Consider the following 18507-nt stretch of genomic DNA (forward strand, 5'->3'; position numbering starts at 1 on the left):
ATGCAGTTCTGGCTGGCTTGCTATCAGGAGGTGTGGCCTAATATGCAAAGGAGTTCCTGCTGGGCTTTTTCTACAAAAAAGCCCTCTGTGAAATAATGGTAACATCAGGGGTGTGGCCTAATATGCAAATGAGTCCCTGCTGGGCTTTTTCTACCAAAGAAGCCCTGCTTTTTGATACATTCATTCCAGAAACACACAAGTGGTCTGAAAAAACGTGGGAGGGACTGGCTGGAAATCAGCACAGCAATGACTGGCAAACAATGTTATATGTAAGTCTGGGGTGGGGCAGCATCTGCTTTGGATGCAGAAGATCCCATTTTCAATCTACATGTCCAGTTAAAGGGACCAGGTAGTCGGTGATTCGATAGTTCGAATCAGGGCTTTTTTTTGCAGCAGGAACTCCTTTGCATATTAGGCCACAACCTCCTGATGTAGTCAATCCTCCTGGAGCTTACAGTTGACCCTGCACTAAGAGCCCTGTAAGCTCATGGAGGATTGGCTACTTCAGGATGTGTGTGGCCTAATATGCAAAGAAGCTCCTGCTACAAAAAAAGCCCTGGTTCCTTTGAGAGCCGCTGCCAGTCAAAGAAGACAGTTCTGACCTTGATGGATCAATGGTCTGGTTCAGTACGAGGCGGCTTCATGCAGTTAATGTTTCCTTTGGGAAGGCCGTAGCTCAGTAGTAGAGCATCCGCTTTGCACACAGATGATCCCAGGTTCAGTCACCGGATCTCTTGTTACGAAAGGATCTAGTAGCAGGAGGAGTGAAAAACCTGACAGCTGCAGTCAGAACGGACAATACTGATAGTTCAGACTCTGTATAATTCAGCTTTCCTTGTTCATTGCACTAACAAAAAAAAAAAATTTCCCCCCTAGGCTGCCACTGTGCATAAGTGGATACTCCTGTGTATATATTGCTTCTTACTGAAAGTCATCCCAGATTACCATAAACTGGCTCTGTTGGGAGGGATAGAGGTGGCATAAAGCTTCAGGTCAAAGATGCTGACCACTAAGTGGAGCTGCTGGACATTCTGCCGGGAGTGCTCTGGGTTTCAATAGACACTTGGAGGCAAATGGCTCACAAGATGTCAGAGAATCAGCAGCAGCAGCAGCATCAGTTCCTGTAAACATAACAAACCCAGCCCATCCTTCCCACATTATTGGCTTTTCCCCAATACTCAGTGATAGATGGCTCCAAATTCGATATAACAAATGAGCGGGAGGATCACAGCCTAACAGCTCCCCGACCATGGCTAGCAGCAATTACAGGAATGGCGAACCATTTTTAATGTTTCAGATAATGAGAAGGCAGGCAGGCCAGTGGATGAGATGATCACGGCCCTCAGGATTTTCTCTTCTTTGAAAGACCCACCCCAAGGACCTCTGAAGTCAAAGGACCCCCTCAGCCAAACTTTTAAGAGTTTGTGTCTAAGACATCTTGAAAGTATCCCACCCAGTATAAGTATACTGGCTCCCCAGTCCAGGATCAGCCTGGTGAGGAGGCGGCTGAGAGGTGATATGATCACCATCTTCAAGTCCTTGAAGGGCTGTCATATAGAGGATGGTGCAGAATTGTTTTCTGTGGCCCCAGAAGGTAGGACCAGGACCAACAGGTTGAAATTAAATCAGAAGAGTTTCCGACTCAATATTAGGAGGAACTTCCTGACAGTTAGAGAGGTTCCTCAGTGGAACAGGCTTCCTCAGGAGGTGGTGGGCTCTCCTCCCTTGGAGGTTTTTAAACAGAGGCTAGATGGCCATCTGACAGCAATGAGGATCCTGTGAATTTAGGGGGAGGTATTTGTGAATTTACTGCAGTGTGCAGGGGGTTGGACTAGATGACCCTGGAAGTCCCTTCCGACTCTATGATTCTTGGAAAAGCAAAATAATCAAAATGTAGACTCGTACCTTGAGTATTTTAGAAGAAGATGAAGAGATTGGATTTATGCCCCCGCCCTTCACTACCTGAAGGAGTCTGAGTGAAAACTGCAAAAAGCTTCTGTGCTTCCAAGGCAATTGGTCCCCCCCCCCTTTAACCCAAGAAAAAGAGCCCTGCTGGATCAGACATGTGATCCATCTAGTCCAGCATCCTGTTTCTTCTCACAGTGGCCAACCAGTTCTTGCCGCTTAGTCCGTGCTACATCCGCTGTACCAGCCTGTCTCACCACATCTGTCAAAGCAACGTTTCAGTTAGGGTTGCTAATCCCATGGTGGAGCAGGGAACAAGCCTCACGAAAAACCAGCCTAAAAAAAACAACAACAAATGATCCAAACGTTTATAAGTATAGCAACCAAACATATAAAGTGAAATTAATCATGACATAGACAAAGACCACTCTCACACTCAGGTCCCTTTATAGGTGAATCAACGCCAAGAAGATGAGAAGAGTAGTCCAAGTCGTGGCAAAGGCAGGTTCTTCTAGGGAGTCCAACGCTCCAGGACGTCTTGACGAATTTTAAAGATGAAATAATCCAGTGCAGCAGGGCACAAGAAACACAACAGGGCCGTACTTGATCCCGTTTCACTAACAAGCTTTCACGAGCTTTGGAAAATCATCATACATTTTACAATAGAGCAGAGCTTCAAAGATCTTAACATACAAGTGGTGGGGGCAGGGGATCCCCCGCTTTGGAGGCCCTCCCCCCCCCACTTCAGGGTCATCAGAAAGCAGGGGGGAGGGAGGGAAATGTCTGCTGAGCATTCCATTATTACCTATAGAGACCGATAGGGTATAGTGGAGAATTGATCTGCAGGTATCTGGGGCTCTGGGGGGGGGCTGTTTTTTGAGGTAGAGGCACCAAATTTTCAGCATAGCATCCAATCTCTCTCCCTAGAATGCCCCCCAGGTTTCAAAAGGATTGAACCAGGGAGTCCGATTCTATGACTCCCCAAAGAAGGTGCCCCTATCCTTCATTATTTCTAATGGAGGGAAGGCATTTAAAAAGGTGTGCGGTCCCTTTAAATGTGATGGCTAGAGCTCTTTTTGGAGTTCAGGTATGCTTGTCACAACCTAGCTCCTGGCTCCACCCCCAATCTGTCCCCAGATATTTCTTGAATTGGACTTGGAAACCCTAGTTTCAGTCATGTAGTATGATAGTAGTAGCACTAATATCGGTGCTGGTGCCGCATATCTGTGAGGAGAGAAGCCGAAGGGTTTCAGCGCTTTGTTAGCTAAAAAATATGACAGCTTCTTGGTTCCTGGATCGCAGCCACAGTTCTTTGCCAGGTTATGCAATTCCAGTGCCATTTAGATAGGGCAAAACTCTAAGCAATAATGGTAGGCATTTACATAAGTTCTCCGATGAGGTCATTGCTGAGGAATTACTCACCTGCCTGTCTTGTCGGATGAGGTGGACCCTGCTTGATTGCTGCTCTTCCCGGCATTTGTCAGCGTAAAAAGCAGGTAGGAGAGCGGGATGAAAACCATAGAGGCTGTTAAAGACTTTCTCAATTAGGCCTAGTCTGTGTTCATGTTGCCATGCAGAATTGTTATAGAGGTTTGGGTTTTTTTTAAAAAAAATCGAAATCAGATTCCGTATCATGTCCTGTAAGCCGCCCTGAGCCTGCCTCGGCGGGGAGAGCGGGGTATAAATAAAAATTTACTTACTTACTAGAGCGGTTCTTTCATCCCGGGAGGCTGATCTGTATCAAGTGGGTGGCAGCACTGAGGAATTCCCATAGCTCTATTTCATCGAAAGCAGGGGTGTCAAACATGTGGTCCAGCCCCCAGAGGGATCCTATAAGGCCCCTGAGCAACTGGCTGTCATCTGCTTCCTTCTCCCACTCTCTTGCTTTCCTTCTGCATCACAGCTTGCTTTGCCGGGCTTGCTCAATAGCACAAGAGCTAAAGAGCATAGCCTCTATTTTCTCCATTGGCTGAGGCTCCTCCCCTTCCTGGTCCCCTGGGGAAGGAAGGAAAGAGCCAGAGCTTCCTTTGCCCAGTTCCCCGGATCCCATGGGAGAAATACAACAAAAGCACTTTTAAGACCAACGAGTGCTAATGTTTTAAGCATGTTTTAAGGGTTTTTTAAAAAAAATATTTAATTGTGTTTCTCTGTGTCCTTTATAAAGTTTATATCTCTGCTACCTAATCTTAAATAGGTACAAACATGGCCCGGACTAACATGGCATGGCCCAACCTGACAAGGTCTCATTTATGTCAGATCCGACCCTTATAACAAATGAGTTTGAAGCCTGTGATCTAAAGGAAGGAAGGCAGCATGGTATAGCTCTCATCAGATCTCCGAAGATAAGCACGGTTGGCATGTGGATGGGAAACCTCCAAGGAACAACCTGCAGAGGAAGGCAGCAAACAACCTCTGCTTCTCACTTGCCTTGAAAGCAGGTCTGCCAGGCTCCAGCGTAGTGAAATATAGCGCCATAAAGTGTCAAAAAATATCGTGGGATATTGTTCCAGGTGGGCAGCCGCGTTGCTCTGAAGCAGTAGAACAAAGTAGGTGTCCAGTAGCACCTTTCAAGACCAGCAAAGTTTTATTCAGAATGGCAGCTTCCAGCTGCAGGCACACTTCTTCAGACAATGGACACTTCTTCAGGGCAGTGAGCAGAGCTACATATAGCTGGTGGGCAGTGGTTAAGAATGCAAAGTGATACAAAGTTAGGGTCCAATGGCAAAATAGTGAAATAAACATACTGAAAGAACATTAGGTCCAGATAGCATTTGTGTGGGAAACCAATAAAAACTGCCTGTTAATTGCTCTGTTGCTACAAGTCCGGGTGAAATAAAAGGACATGCGAGGTATAGCACCATCAAGTCCACCTTCTAGTGCAGGAAGGGCCACTGTGTCCATCAGGTGACCACAGGTGGCTGCCTATCGGCATGGCCCGGGGGTGTGTGTGCTGAATTAGGCACCCCCCCACCGGGTGGAGGAAGCGAGTGAGTGAGGAAGGGAGAGCCACTGCCCTTCCTGCTCACAGATAAAGGCCCCACCAATCAGCTGATCAGCAGACCCTTTCACCTGCTCCCTCCTATGCCTGGGAGGGAGGGGGTGGCAGAGGTGAAGCTGGTATGCATCTAGGCATGTGTCTGGATCACAGTACATGCAGCCAGGCTGCACTGTACCACACTGGGGAACGGCGAGGAAGGGCGCTCTGCCCTGCCTCTCAGGTGCCACTCCAGTAATGCAGCTGAAGTGAGGCTGGCTAGAAGCCTGTGGCGGGAAGACCAGGGGCGGGGGTGGAGCTTCACCTGGGGCCCCTTAAAGCCTGGCGCCGGTGCTGAATTTACTTATTTATTTATCGGATTTATATCTCTCCCGAAGCAGGCTCAGGGCGGCTTACAACAATAAAAGCATTTACAATACAAAACAGTAACTAATTAAAGCTTTGAATAGTGTAACAGTTAAAACATTATTAAAATAATTCGGTGCTAATGTTAGAGTTCAATCTCTTCATCCTTCTTGAGTATCCTCATATATTGCTATCCATTAAAAGCAAGTTGAAACAAAGGTGTCTTACAAGTCTTGCAAAACTGGACAAGGTCCCGCAAGGCTCTTACTTCTTCCGGAAGTTGGTTCCACAAATAGGGGGCCGTTATAGAGAAGGCTCTTTCACGGGTGGCCTTCAATCTTGCCTCCCTCGGCCCAGGGATTGATAGCAGATTCTGCTTCCCAGATCTGAGTACCCTCTGGGGAACATATGGGGCGAGATGGTCCCTAAGGTAGGCAGGTCCTCGGCCATACAGGGCTTTAAAGGTAATAACCAGCACCTTGTAGCGAATCCAGTATACCATCAGCAGCCAGTGCAGCTCCTGCAGCCCAGGCTGTATGTGCTCCCACATGCGGAGTCCCAATAACAGCCTAGTCGCTGCATTCTGCACCAGCTGTAGTCTCCGGATTTGAGACAAGGGCAGCCCCATGTAGAGGGCATTACAGTAATGCAATCTCGAGGTGACCATAGTGTGGATCACAGTTGCCGTGCCAACTAAAAGCCACCCTCCTCCCCCTGCCAACTAATATTCCCTAAATAGTTAATTAATGCTAAGCCCCAGTTTCCTACCCAATTAGTTAGCTAAAAAACCACTCAATTTAACCAATGGCCAATTAATTCTAAAAACCCCTACCCATCATTAATACAAATGCAGGCATTTTCTGCAGATGAACAGATCTCTGCCACGTGGAGATCAGTTGTAATCCCAGAGATCTCCCGCCACCTCTTGGAGGTTGGCAACCCTAAGCACGATACTCCACTGAGGTCTTCCCCCCCGCCTGGCTCTGAAACCTACCCTCCCTCCCCACTTTGAAATCTCCCAGAATTTCTCAACCTGGTGTTTGCAACCCTACTTGCTGGGGTCACCATCATTTGTTTGCAACTTGATGGCAGTTACCTATGCATGATGTTCTGTGTGTGGACTCAAGTGAGAACCGAATTGGGTGTTCCTGCCTGGCTCATTGGAGCCCTACGGACAGAGCTTGGGGACTCGGGAACAACGGGCAGCAGGATCCAAATCCCTGCTGCCCTGCTCCAATCGTGGGCCTCCTGCTGGTTTGAATGGTCCAATAGCGTGCTTGTGCGAGAACGCTATATAGTTGGCCCCATTGGCCCCTTCCCCAGTCTTGGAGTGCAGGCTACCTTATGCTGTACTTAATAAAGAGCTGATGATCACTACCGCCTCACCTCTTCCATGCATTGAACCCACTAAATTATTCATATATTTTCTCTGAGGATGCCAAAGGGAAGGATATGCGCACATTGAATATTGAGCTACTTGCCTCATGCACTGCCTTCACAAGGCTTCATGAAAACTGGCCTTCTTCTTGGAACCCGCTTGAAAAACTGTGGCCCACACTCTCTCACTTTCTGTTGAAAATCTTGCCCTGGATGAGACCTGAGGGAGAGGAGTCAGGTGGCCACACAGCCTGATGGAAGAAGCTTTCTTCTCCCTTCCTGTCCTTTTGGAGAAAGGCTGGCCAGCTAAGGTGGAAGGGAAGGTCTTGGTGAAAGATGACAGATACCTTTTTGCTGAATTTTAACTGCAAGTTGCCTCAAAAGACCCCAAGCTGAGATTTGGGAGGGTAAACAGGTCATTTTGTAGAAAAATAGGTGGTGGAACTCATCCAGGGATTGTTATGCAGCTACACATACCATTCAATGGACAAGGAGGTGGAACTCTCAGAAGGAGGAAGTGGAACTCTTTGAAAGGTTCAGGAGCTGTGCTCCTGTGAGCTCCCACTAAATCTGAGGCCAATATCTCTGGATGGGTGCTGAGCACTATTTCATCAACGGCACCCACCCTGGGGGACACTGTTTCTACCTGTGAAATGTTTCAAGTCCTACCCCACCATGTATTAATGGAAAAGCTTTCTTTGACCAGCCTCAGGGACATATCCCTGCCAAGAACCTAGCTTGCGCTCCAGCCTTTTCACAGATAACAGCTGATTTCTTTGATTGCCCAGGCATATTCTTGAGCAGCTGTAATCACAGAAATTGCTTCTGGGAAGCTTTGGCTGTAGCCACGAAGGGTTGAATTGCATATTAGAGTCTCTGTTCAAATGCGTCTTCTGAGACTTTTCTTCTTTTTCTTTCTGCATTAATACATTTTGGGGGTTGTAACACGTTCTCCCTTGCCAGGAGGGGCTGTGGCCCCAATTCTCAGCATAGCACTGCTGCAAATGGCATGTCCTCCTAGCCCGACGCAGCCAATCCCAGGCAGCAACACATCTGTTCTGTTTCTTCTTATTCAAAAGCGATCAGCTTGACCTGAGCGAGCGGCAAGATGTGCAGCCCTCTCATTAAAAACACCCTGCCTCCGGTGGGAAGCTCTTGTGCGTCGGAAGGGCTTCTCAGCATCCAGTCTGCATAGCCGCGCGTGTGTATTTTCTTTCCTGTTACACCTGCGGAATAACAATCAGGTGGATGGCAAGCTATCAAGGGCAGCATTTCCTAAGTGGGACCACATTTACCACGAACAATCTGCATCCTATCAAGGAACATCAAGGTTTCCAGACTGGAAACGCAGCATGGAGCTTCCCAGACAGGCTTCCGGTACAGTGTTCAGGTCTGAGCCGTGTCACTGTGCATATTGCAGGATGAAGCCAAGCAAGCCAAATGCCTCGATGGGAGGAGGCAATGGGGAGAGAGATTAAATTAACTGGGGCGGGGGGATGGGAGCGACTCTCAAGATGATATCTTTTAACTCCAATTTTTTAGGCACCAATTTGAATGCGTGTGAATTTTTTGGCAGCACTCCGAATGATGGCTGTTGTTGAATGGCGACATTATTTTCTTTCGTGCTTATTACAATGGTTTAGAATCTGCCCTTCTGTTGGTTCAACCAGCTTGTGGTTTATTGAGATACAAATCTTTCAATCCCAAATTCATTTATATATATATATATATATACACACACACATATACAGGAAAATAAAACAGAGAGATGCATCTCCAATGCAAAGCTGAAATAAATAAATAAAATTTGAGTGCATGGAAAATGACTGTTTTGAAGAAGAAGATGAAGAAAGAAGAAGATGATATTGGATTTATATCCTGCCCAATACTCTGAATCTCAAAGTCTCAGAGTGGTCACAATCTCCTTTACCTCCCCCACCCCACAACAGACACCTTGTGAGGTAGATGGGGCTGAGAAAGCTCTTACACCAGTTGCCCTTTTAAGGACAACTCCTACAAGAGCTATGGCTGACCCGAAGCCATTCCAGCAGCTGCAAGTGAAGGAGTGGGGAATCAAACCCGGTTCTCCCAGATAAGAGTCCACACACTTAACCACTAGACCAAAATGCCTGGTTTGGGAGTAATGAATAAATAGTCAGGAGTTGTGGAACTTCATCAGTTGGGGTGTTATTTGTATCCACCTAAAAACAGGAAGTGTCAATGTTCAGAGGTGAAAGACTGGCTCAGTGGCAGAGAATCTGCTTTGCCTGCAGAAGGTCACTCCCAGGTTCAATCCCTGGCATCTCCAGCTAAAGAGTGTCAGTTGCGGGTGCCTGGAAAGACCTTTGACCTGAGACCCTGGGTGGTTTTTTTGGTCATATAAGACTACAGTGAACTAGATGGACCAATAGTCTAGCTGATAGGGACCAAAAAAAAAAAAATCACCCAAAATGTGACAAAATTTGCTATGCAAGCTATAGCAAATTGCAGGGGGAAGTACTCAACCGGTTTATTAATTCTAAGGTTTAAAAGCTGGAACTTGAAATATGTAACTGGGGTAGATTTTATACTTACATGTTTTATTGTACATGTATGTTTTTATTCTGAATGTATATTCTATCTGGTTTGTCCTTGACTGTATTAAACTCAGGGGAGGAATTCTAGCAGGAGCTGCTTTGAACATTAGGCCACACACCCCTGATGTAGCCAATCCTCCTGGAGTTTACAAAAAAGATCCTTGTAAACTCTTGGAGGATTGGCTACATCAGGGGTATGTGGCCTAGTATGCAAAGGAGCTCCTGCTAGAATTCCACCCCTGCTTAAACTTATTGATTGATGGGTGGAACAATGGTCTATCTTAACAAAAGACAGCTTGGTATATTCTTTTGTTCAACCTGTCATTAAATCAGGCTGGTGACCTGAACACCCAAACTTCTAATCCCCAAATCTGATCAATGAGCCTTCTTCCAATACCAGACATCCTTCCTCATCATTGGGCATCTTTTGACACAGAAGGCCATTGCTCCTGATTCAATGTCTGCCAAGTTCCAGAAACATCAAAGACCAACCCTCCCATCATGATGACCACTAGGGATGGTGCCAAGGTGGAATTCTAGCAGGAGCTCCTTTGCATATTAGGCCACACACCCCCTGATACAGCCAATCCTCCAAGAGTTTACAAGGCTCTTTTTTGTAAGCTCTTGGAGGATTGGCTACATCAGGGGTGTGTGGCCTAATATGCAAAGGAGCTCCTACTAGAATTCCACCCCTGGATGGCGTCCTTACCCAGATCTTTGATACTAGGCAGCCGGTTCAGAGTGTCAGCAGAATCGAGGCCTCAGAGACTGTGGAGGCTGTCGCTTTCTGGAAAGATGGGATAGGAGCCAGGGTGGAATCTGGACCTAAATTATGCCAGCTGCAATATTCTCTGAAATACACCCCCAAATTCTCATTTCTTCATCCCCTCAATTTCAGCAAACTCTCTGGCCTGCTGAGAGAGAGAGAGTCTTTACATAGAAGACAAAATCAAAACAATATAGTTTTACCATGTTCCCAGTTACAAGGTGATGCCTGCTGTTGCTATCAATGCTCCCTCTAAGCCAGAGGCGTCAAACATGCAGCCTGGGGGCTGAATCAGGCCCCCAGAGGGCTCCTATCAGGCCCATGAGCAAGTCTGCTTCCTTCTCCCTTTTTCTTGCTTCCTTTAGTCATCAGAGGCTGTTAAATAAAATATTGCAAGAGTGTTAATCTTTTAAAGTTTTATTTAAAGTTTTTTTAAAAAAATATTTGTGTTTGTGTCTTTTATAAAGTTTATGTCTTCACTACCCGGCATTACATTTTATTTTATTTTTTCATTCTCTTTTTTCAATTAAACTTTTTTAAAAAACAACAACGATATACAACAAGTGCAGTCAAATATTCAAAAAATCTTAACCCTTTAAATCCCCACTCCCCCCCAGACAAAAGCCTATAATAACACATCTATACCATTATCCTAAGATCAGATGCAAACAGGTAAAGTTCAAGAAGTAGATACAATATGATCAACATAAAAAGCTGCAAAATAAACTCCCTACATAGAGAATACATACTGACAAGTTCAAAAGATGACGCACATGGCCCGGCCTAACAAGGTCTCATTTATGTCAGATCCAGCCCTCATAACAAATGAGTTTGACACCCCTTCTCTAAGCTGTGACGCCTTGTGAGCAAAAATTCTATTTTGTGAGCTACTGGCATTAAAGTTGTGAGCAAGCAATTTGACTGCTGCATACATTATTTATCACCACTTTTCCTGAGCGAAGACAAAAACGTGTGAGCCAGACGCTAAAAAACTGTAAGCTAGCTCACACTAACTATATATATGTAGATGGTTGCAAATGTTAATCAGCACCATGTGGTGTGAAGGTTTTTGTTTGCTTGTTTTAAAAGTCCATGTCTCACCCCTCCCCACCCCCCCCCACCCTGGAGCTCTGGAGACTTTGCAACCCATGAGTCATTGCTACATTTCAAAGGATATTGCAGAAGGCATGAGTTTATTTTATTTTTGTTTTGTTTTATAGGCTACCTTTCTGTCTTAGATTTAAGAAGTGTTGCCTACTGTGAAGCAGTGCAATCAGATAGCATTCAAGAAACAATGCAATAGGACTAAGATTACAAGCATTAGAAACAATGCAAAAAAGGTAACAGACTTGATACAATTTATGTACAATACATGAGTAGATAAAAGGTAGGTAAAGGTAGTCCCTTGCGCAAGCACCAGGTTGTTATCAACCCATGGGGTGATGTCCCATCAAAATGTTTTCATGGCATACTTTTATGCAGGCCTTGGATTCAGCAGAAGCTCACAGGAGCACAGCTCCTGAACCTTTCTGAGGGTTCCCTCTCCTCCTCCCCACCTAGGGTTGCCAAGTCCAATTCAAGAAATATCTAGGGACTTTGGGGGTAGAGCCAGGAGACTTTGGGGGTGGAGCCATGAGACATTGGGGTGGAGTGAGGAACAAGGATGTGACAAGCATAATTGAACTCCAAGGGAGTTCTGGCCATCACATTTAAAGGAACAGCACACCTTTTAAAATGTCTTCCTTCCATAGGAAATAATGGATAGAGGCACCTTCTTTTGGGACTCATAGAATTGGACCCCTGGTCCAATCGTTTTGAAACTTGGGGGGTACTTTGGGGAAAGGCACTAGATACTATACTGAAAATTTTGTGCCTCTACCTCAAAAAAACATCTCCCCCAGAGCCCCCGAAGCCTCCAGATCAATTCCCCACTATACCCTATGAGAATCGATCTCCACATAGGGAATAAGGAAGTGCTCAGCATACGTTTCCCTCCCCCCCACCCCGTTTCTGGCGGCTCTGAAGGGGGATTGGCCTCTCTACTCACGAGTTGCTGCCAACTTCTTCCAAGTAACACAGACACACCATCCCAAGAGGAAGCCTTTCAATCAGAGACTGAAGCCTCCGGAGGTGGAAAGGCACATGGTCCTCTGGGGAAGGTGCTTCCCCCTGCCGACCGGCTGACTGGGGGTGGGAAGGAGCCTGAGAAAGCGGAAGAACTCCCGCTGGGACCTGGGGATTGGCAAGCCTATCCCCATCTTGTCCATTGAATAGTAGGTGCAGCTACATAACAATCCCTGGATGAGCTCCACCACCTATTTTTCTACAAAACGACCCCTGCTTTTATGGGTTGATTTGCCATTGCCTTCCCCAGCCATCTACACTGTGATCATGCAGAGCAGGTGAAAGAAGGCCTCTTCACAGCCAATTTGAGTGAGGCCCAAAAAATCCCTCCTTAGCCCCATAAGTGGCGACTAGCTAATCCCACATGGTCTTAACAAGAGGGTGGGGAGCTCGTGCTAGACCAGAAAGGTTGGGGGTGGCGGCGGCAGCCAGACCTGACTGGCCAGCCCCTCCCTGATTGGTCAACTCTCCCGCACTGAGCCTGAATAGGCTCTCTCCCACCCTTGTGATTTCATCCAAGGGAATGGAAGGCAGGCAATTGCCGGCGGCCGTGCAATATCCTCCACCGGTTTTGCTTAGATGAGTGAAAATTAGGGCTGCCGGGCCTGTGTTGGAAAATTCCTGTTGACTTTGGGGGTGGATCTGGGAGAGGGGAGGGTTTGGGGAGGGGAGAGGCCTCAGCATAATACAATGCCATAGAGCCCACCCTTCAAAGCAGCCATTTTCTTCCAGGGGAGCTGATCTCTGACAACTGGAGATCAGTTGTAAAAGCGGGAGATCTCCAGGCTCCACCTGGAGGCTGGCAACCCTATGGCTGAGCACAGTAGGAGAGTCTGTCCTGTAGAGGCTCCATGGCTACGAAGGGCTTTGTATGTGAATAGTCAGTACCTTGAACTCAGCCCAGTAACTGATAGAGAACCAGTAGAGAACTATAGGCACAAATAACAAGAGCTTCTCCACTCTCTCAGTCAACTTGAAGTTTCCTCCTTTAGCCAAATACTTTAGGACTTCCAGTGCTGGGCTGGGAAATACCTGGAGACTGGGGAGGGGGGGAGTTAAAGCCCAGGGCAGGGAGGGATTTGGGGAGGGGTGGCACCTCAGTGAGGTATCATACTGTAGAGTCCACCCTTCAAAGCAGCCATTTTTCAGTTCCAGTTGGGGAACTGATTTCTGTCACCTGGAGACCAGTTCTAATTTCAGGAAATCACCAGGGCCCAATTGGAGTTTGGCAACCCTCCTTTGTTGGCAACTGGAAGTGACAGGGGACTGGATCCTGATCCATGGGACTCCTGATTTGAGCCCCAGGCAGTTGACTCTACCTGCTTCTCTAGCACAATGCACCACAGGCTACATTTTCGATCTTTATGTTACTCCGTTTAAAATTGCTATAACAAATAGCGTTCAGCTCAAGGCGCTCAATGATTTTCAAAAATATTTTGTCAGAATCAAAAGCATCCATTCTCCCCCCCTCCCCGCCTCCACTACCTCCCAAACAGTCTCTTGTTCAACAAATGTTGCCGTCACTCTGAATTCACCGTTTACCCTCTTTAACATCAGTGGGTAGCCAAGTCTGATTGGTTATATTGCATTTGTGACATAGTCCCATTCACTAGTTGACCTTGATTGGCTTAGATTCTTTCATGTGACTGAACCAGGAAGCAGCAGCAGCTATAATTAGAAGAAAATGGATGCAAAAGCAGTATCAGGCGGGATAAATGACATCAACAAACCGTATTCTCTTGTGTGTATATATGTATGTGTGTGTATGAGAGTGAGAGAGAGAGAGAGAGAGAGAGAATGAGGGGGGATATTTTTGCCGGCATAAATGACTCAAAACACAAAATGAAAGGATATTGGCACACTCCTGCTAGTATGTAATAGGCTATTGTTTGATGGCTTTCCCTCTTGCCATTTCTGCAATAGGAAATACGAGGTCACACTAAGGACGCCGGAGTAACCGGCAAGGTAGCGTCTGGAAGCAGGCAGTTCAAAACCAACGTTATTTCAAAGGCTCCTCCCCAACCCGGCTGCCTTTAATATAAACCCTAATGGAAAATAGCTACATCTGCATGGAAACGTATATATATGTAGGTGAAACGGATCTGTAAAACACGGGGAATGACATCCTCTGAGTTACATTTTTAGCAACACAGAGAAGGAATGATTGACAGAACAAAGCATATGGAAACGGAGAAGAATCTAACCCACATTTAGATCTAAGAAAAAAAATATTTGCCTGAAGGGAAAATATTAATTAGTTTGTCTACATGCAAGATAAAAGTCTGGAAGACATATCCATCAAAAGGCAACTGAATAAACAGCAAAATGGAAATTATTTGTAAATTGACAGTAAACTTGGCAAACATTGAGGGGGTAAACAACTTATTTGGCATGCAAAGCACTCCGAAATCTGTCAGGAGGCATCTGTGCATACATGCGCTTCTTTGACAGAAATTAACATTTGGGGGGAATCTTTGTTGCCTGCAAAAGATTCCTTCGCCCTCCTTAAATATTTTAATTGCCGCTTCTGAATGTTCCACATCAACAGGGGTGGGGCGGGCGGGGGGGAGAGAAGAGGCATTTGATAGGATCGACAAAAATCTAGGTCCAGATTCCCAGCAGCGAAGTCCGACTCCGTGCCCGAGTTGAACGCAAATCATAGTGACGTGTGCAATATTTACATACAAGGGCTATATTGGTTTGCCTTCAGCTGCAGCCTAAGAAACCCATATGCTTCTAAATGCATGTGGCTTTTGGTACTTATAGACACAAATTAAGAAGTGAATACCATTGGGTGTCCTTCATTTACAGGTGGAGTTGAGCATTTGTGGGATGTGTGGACCCCTGTATGACAAAGAGTTCCCGTTATTGGCCATGAACAGGTATTTCAACGGGGCTTGCAGGTTTTATTGTCATTGGATGTTTTAATGATGTATTGTAAACTGCTTTGAGCCACGGGGAAAGGTGGGATACCAATGTTTAAGTAAATAAATTACAGGGCTTTTTTTGTAGCAGGAACTCCTTTAGGCCACACCTCCCTGATGTAGCTAATCCTCCTGGAGCTTACAGTAGGCCCTGTACAAACAGCCCTGTAAGCTCTTGGAGGATTGGTTACATCAGGGGTGTGTGGTTTAATATACAAAGGGTTTTTTGCTACAAAACAAGCCCTGTATATATGATAAAGTACTGGTATTTGACAAAGGGCCAGAGGAGCAGAGTAGGGTTGCCAAGTCCAATTTAAAAAAAATCTGGAGACTTTGGGGGCGGAGCCAGGAGACTTTGGGGGTGGAGCCAGGGGACATTGGGGGTGGAGCCAGGAACAAGGGTGTGACAAGCATAATTGAACTCCAAGGGAGTTCTGGCCATCACATTTAAAGGGACAGCACACATTTTTAAATGCCTTTCTTCCATAGGAAATAATTAAGGATAGGGGCACCATCTTTTGGGGCTCATAGGATTGGACCCTCTAGTCCAATTGTTTTGAAACTTGGGGGGTACTTTGGGGAGAGGCACTAGATGCTATACTAAAAAATTGGTGCTTCTACCTAAAAAAATAGCCCCCCCAGAGCCCCCAATACCCACGGATCAATTCCCTATTATTCCCTATGGGAATCGTTCTCCATAGGGAATAATAGAGTGCCAGTAGACGTTTCCTCCCCCCACACTTTCTAAAGGGGGTGGGGAGAGAGCCTCCAAACCAGGGAATCCCCTGCCCCCTCCCTCTCTCTCACACACAAATACTTACTAGAAATAAACAGCAAAATGATCTTCTTCCTGCAGAACTTTCCTTGCTGTGAAAACGAAAGCAAAAGAAAGGGAGGGGCCATTCTCCATGGAAACTATTACTGACCCTTTCTAATGAAGCCCTTCCTGTTTCCTGCGCAGCCTTAAAGGCACACATTTTACAAACGGATCAGGAGCTCTACAACTACATGATGCCTACACGCATGTTCTCTCCCCCCCCCCCCCGCTTCCGGATTTTTGGAGAGTGGGGGAGGAGGCCGCAAATTCGGGGGTCCCCCGCCAGGGCAGGGGAGTTGGGAAGCCTAGAGGAGAGAGGGAGAAATGTAACATTAGAATGCAAGTTCAACAAAGTGTGTACCCATATTACACTCTTATGTTCCTTTGGTTCGTTAATAATCACAAGTGCTCAGGGTTTTTTTTTTATAGCAGGAAACCCTTTGCATATTAGATCACACCCTCCTGATGTAGCCAATCCTCCTGGAGCTTACAGTAGGCCCTGTAGGAAGAGCCCCATAAACGCTTGGAGGATTGGCTACATCAGGGGATTGTGGCCTAATATGCAAAGGAGTTCCTGCTACAAAAAAGAGCCCTGCAAGTGCTGAATTTTCATTATTAAACAAATTTGTTTTTCATTCATTTGTTCAATACATTTCTTTCCTCTTGTTGCAAGGAGACGAACATTTCTGGACGTAACTGTCTGGGGTTATTCCGCTTCCGTAAGGATTGTCCCTGCCCAGTTTCGGGCAGGATGGAGAAAGCCTTCCAATTTTATTGGAGATGCAATCTCACAGCCAGCAAAGAGAGTCATTTGCCAAGCCTGGAGGTCAGTAGAAGCACAGAGCTGGCAGAGGGAGGTGTTTGGTATCAGGGGTGGAATTCTAACAGGAGCTTCTTTGCATATTAGGCCACACACCCTTGATGGAGCCAATCCTCCAAGAGTTTACAAGGCTCTTTTTTGTAAGCTCTTGAAGGATTGGCTGCATCTAGGGTATGTGGCCTAATGTGCAAAGGAGCTCCTGCTAGAATGCCACCCGTGGTTGGTACCACAAGAAAGGCTGGTTGACAATTACAAAAGTTCTTTGCCCGAGAGCCAAGCGTGGTCAGCCGTGATCAGCACTTGGATGGGAGACCACCAAGGAAGATGGTGGTTGCTATGCAGAGAAAGGCCATAGCAGGCCACCTCTGCTCATCTCCTGCCTTGAAAACCGCATAAGTCGGCTGTAACTTGATGTCATATGCTTCTTCTCCTGGTCCCAAATCCATGCAATAACTTTTATTAGGAGCAATCCTGATCCCAAATCCATGCAATAACTTTTATTAGGAGCAAGCACAATGATACAAAACGGCGTGCAGGCTTTTAGCTCCTCCAGTCTCTTCATCAGGCTTGGTGGTTGAAGATGGCATAGAACAGCGGGCCCAGCAGCTTGCATCTGGAACACAAAAAGTAGAAACAAGGCAAGGGGATAATGAGGGTTCATGCTTTTAGCAGCTCCATAAATCATTCCCTGGTACTCCAACATCCTGTTTCACACAGTAGCCAACCAATTCCTCTGCATGGTCAACAAGTGGCCACAGAAGGACAGATTACCCACTCACCTTATGCCGCTCTCACGTTCATCTTCTCAGCGGGGCTTCCTTCTGATTTCACACTATCTGCCCCGGGGCTGCAGCAAGAGTCGTCGTTTTCGTGCAGCCAACAGAAACGGGGTTTTAGCGGTTTCTGTTTGCCGTGCAAAAATGCTGAAGCTTGCTGCAGCCCTGAGGCAGAATGTGTGAAATCAGAAGGAAGCCCCGCTGAGAAGACAAACACAAGAGTGGCGTAAGGTGAGTGAGAAATCGATCAGGCTGGGGCTTTCCCCTGGTGTTGCCTTATTCTCTGGGATTCAGAGGTTTAGTGCCCCTGAATGTGGCTGTTCCCTTCAGTCCCCATGGCAAGTGGCCACTGATAGTCTTATCCTCCATGAATCTATCTAATTTCCTTTTAAACCTGTTTATTCCCATGGTTATCACTGCAGCCTCTGGCAGCAAATTCCACATTCAGTTAGAAAATGGTAAACCTCCTTTTGCTGCACAGGCAGACCAGGTGGCCTTCCCTTCTCCTTTCCTTTCCCCCTTCTCAAACCGATACCTGCTAGGGGCCACCTAGCAGGGGTCATTTCGTAGAAAAAGAGGTGCCAGAGCTCATTAGCACACCTCGTTTGCATAGCGCACCAGAAGGTGTACTAAAATATATCAGCTCAGCATCTACATTGAAATGCTTCTTGAATTATAATTGTCATCATAAAACCTTACTCCCATCACACTTTTTAAATGACTTTCTCCTATGTGGCCACAGTGGCATGAAGAAGATTTCCATCTGCCTGCTTTATATGTTTTGGCCATTTCCCCATTTTTTGCGATGGGGGGGATCTTAGAAAGTTTGTCAGCAAAATTCTCACAGGAGGTTTGAACAATGGAGCCCAGAAACAATTTTTTTTGAGGGGGGGGGTAAGAAAGAAAGGGCACAATAAAATTTAAAGGTTCCGGAGCTGTGCTCCTATGAGCTCCTGTCCCAAATGAGGCCTAGTACTAAGGATTTATGATTTTTCTCAGGGCTTTTTTTGAGCAGGAATGCACAAGAATGCAGTTCTGACTGACTTGATGTTATGGGGTATGTCCTAGTATGTAAATGAGAT

Source organism: Heteronotia binoei, chromosome 11 (assembly GCF_032191835.1).
Source record: "Heteronotia binoei isolate CCM8104 ecotype False Entrance Well chromosome 11, APGP_CSIRO_Hbin_v1, whole genome shotgun sequence".
Lineage (NCBI taxonomy): Eukaryota > Metazoa > Chordata > Lepidosauria > Squamata > Gekkonidae > Heteronotia > Heteronotia binoei.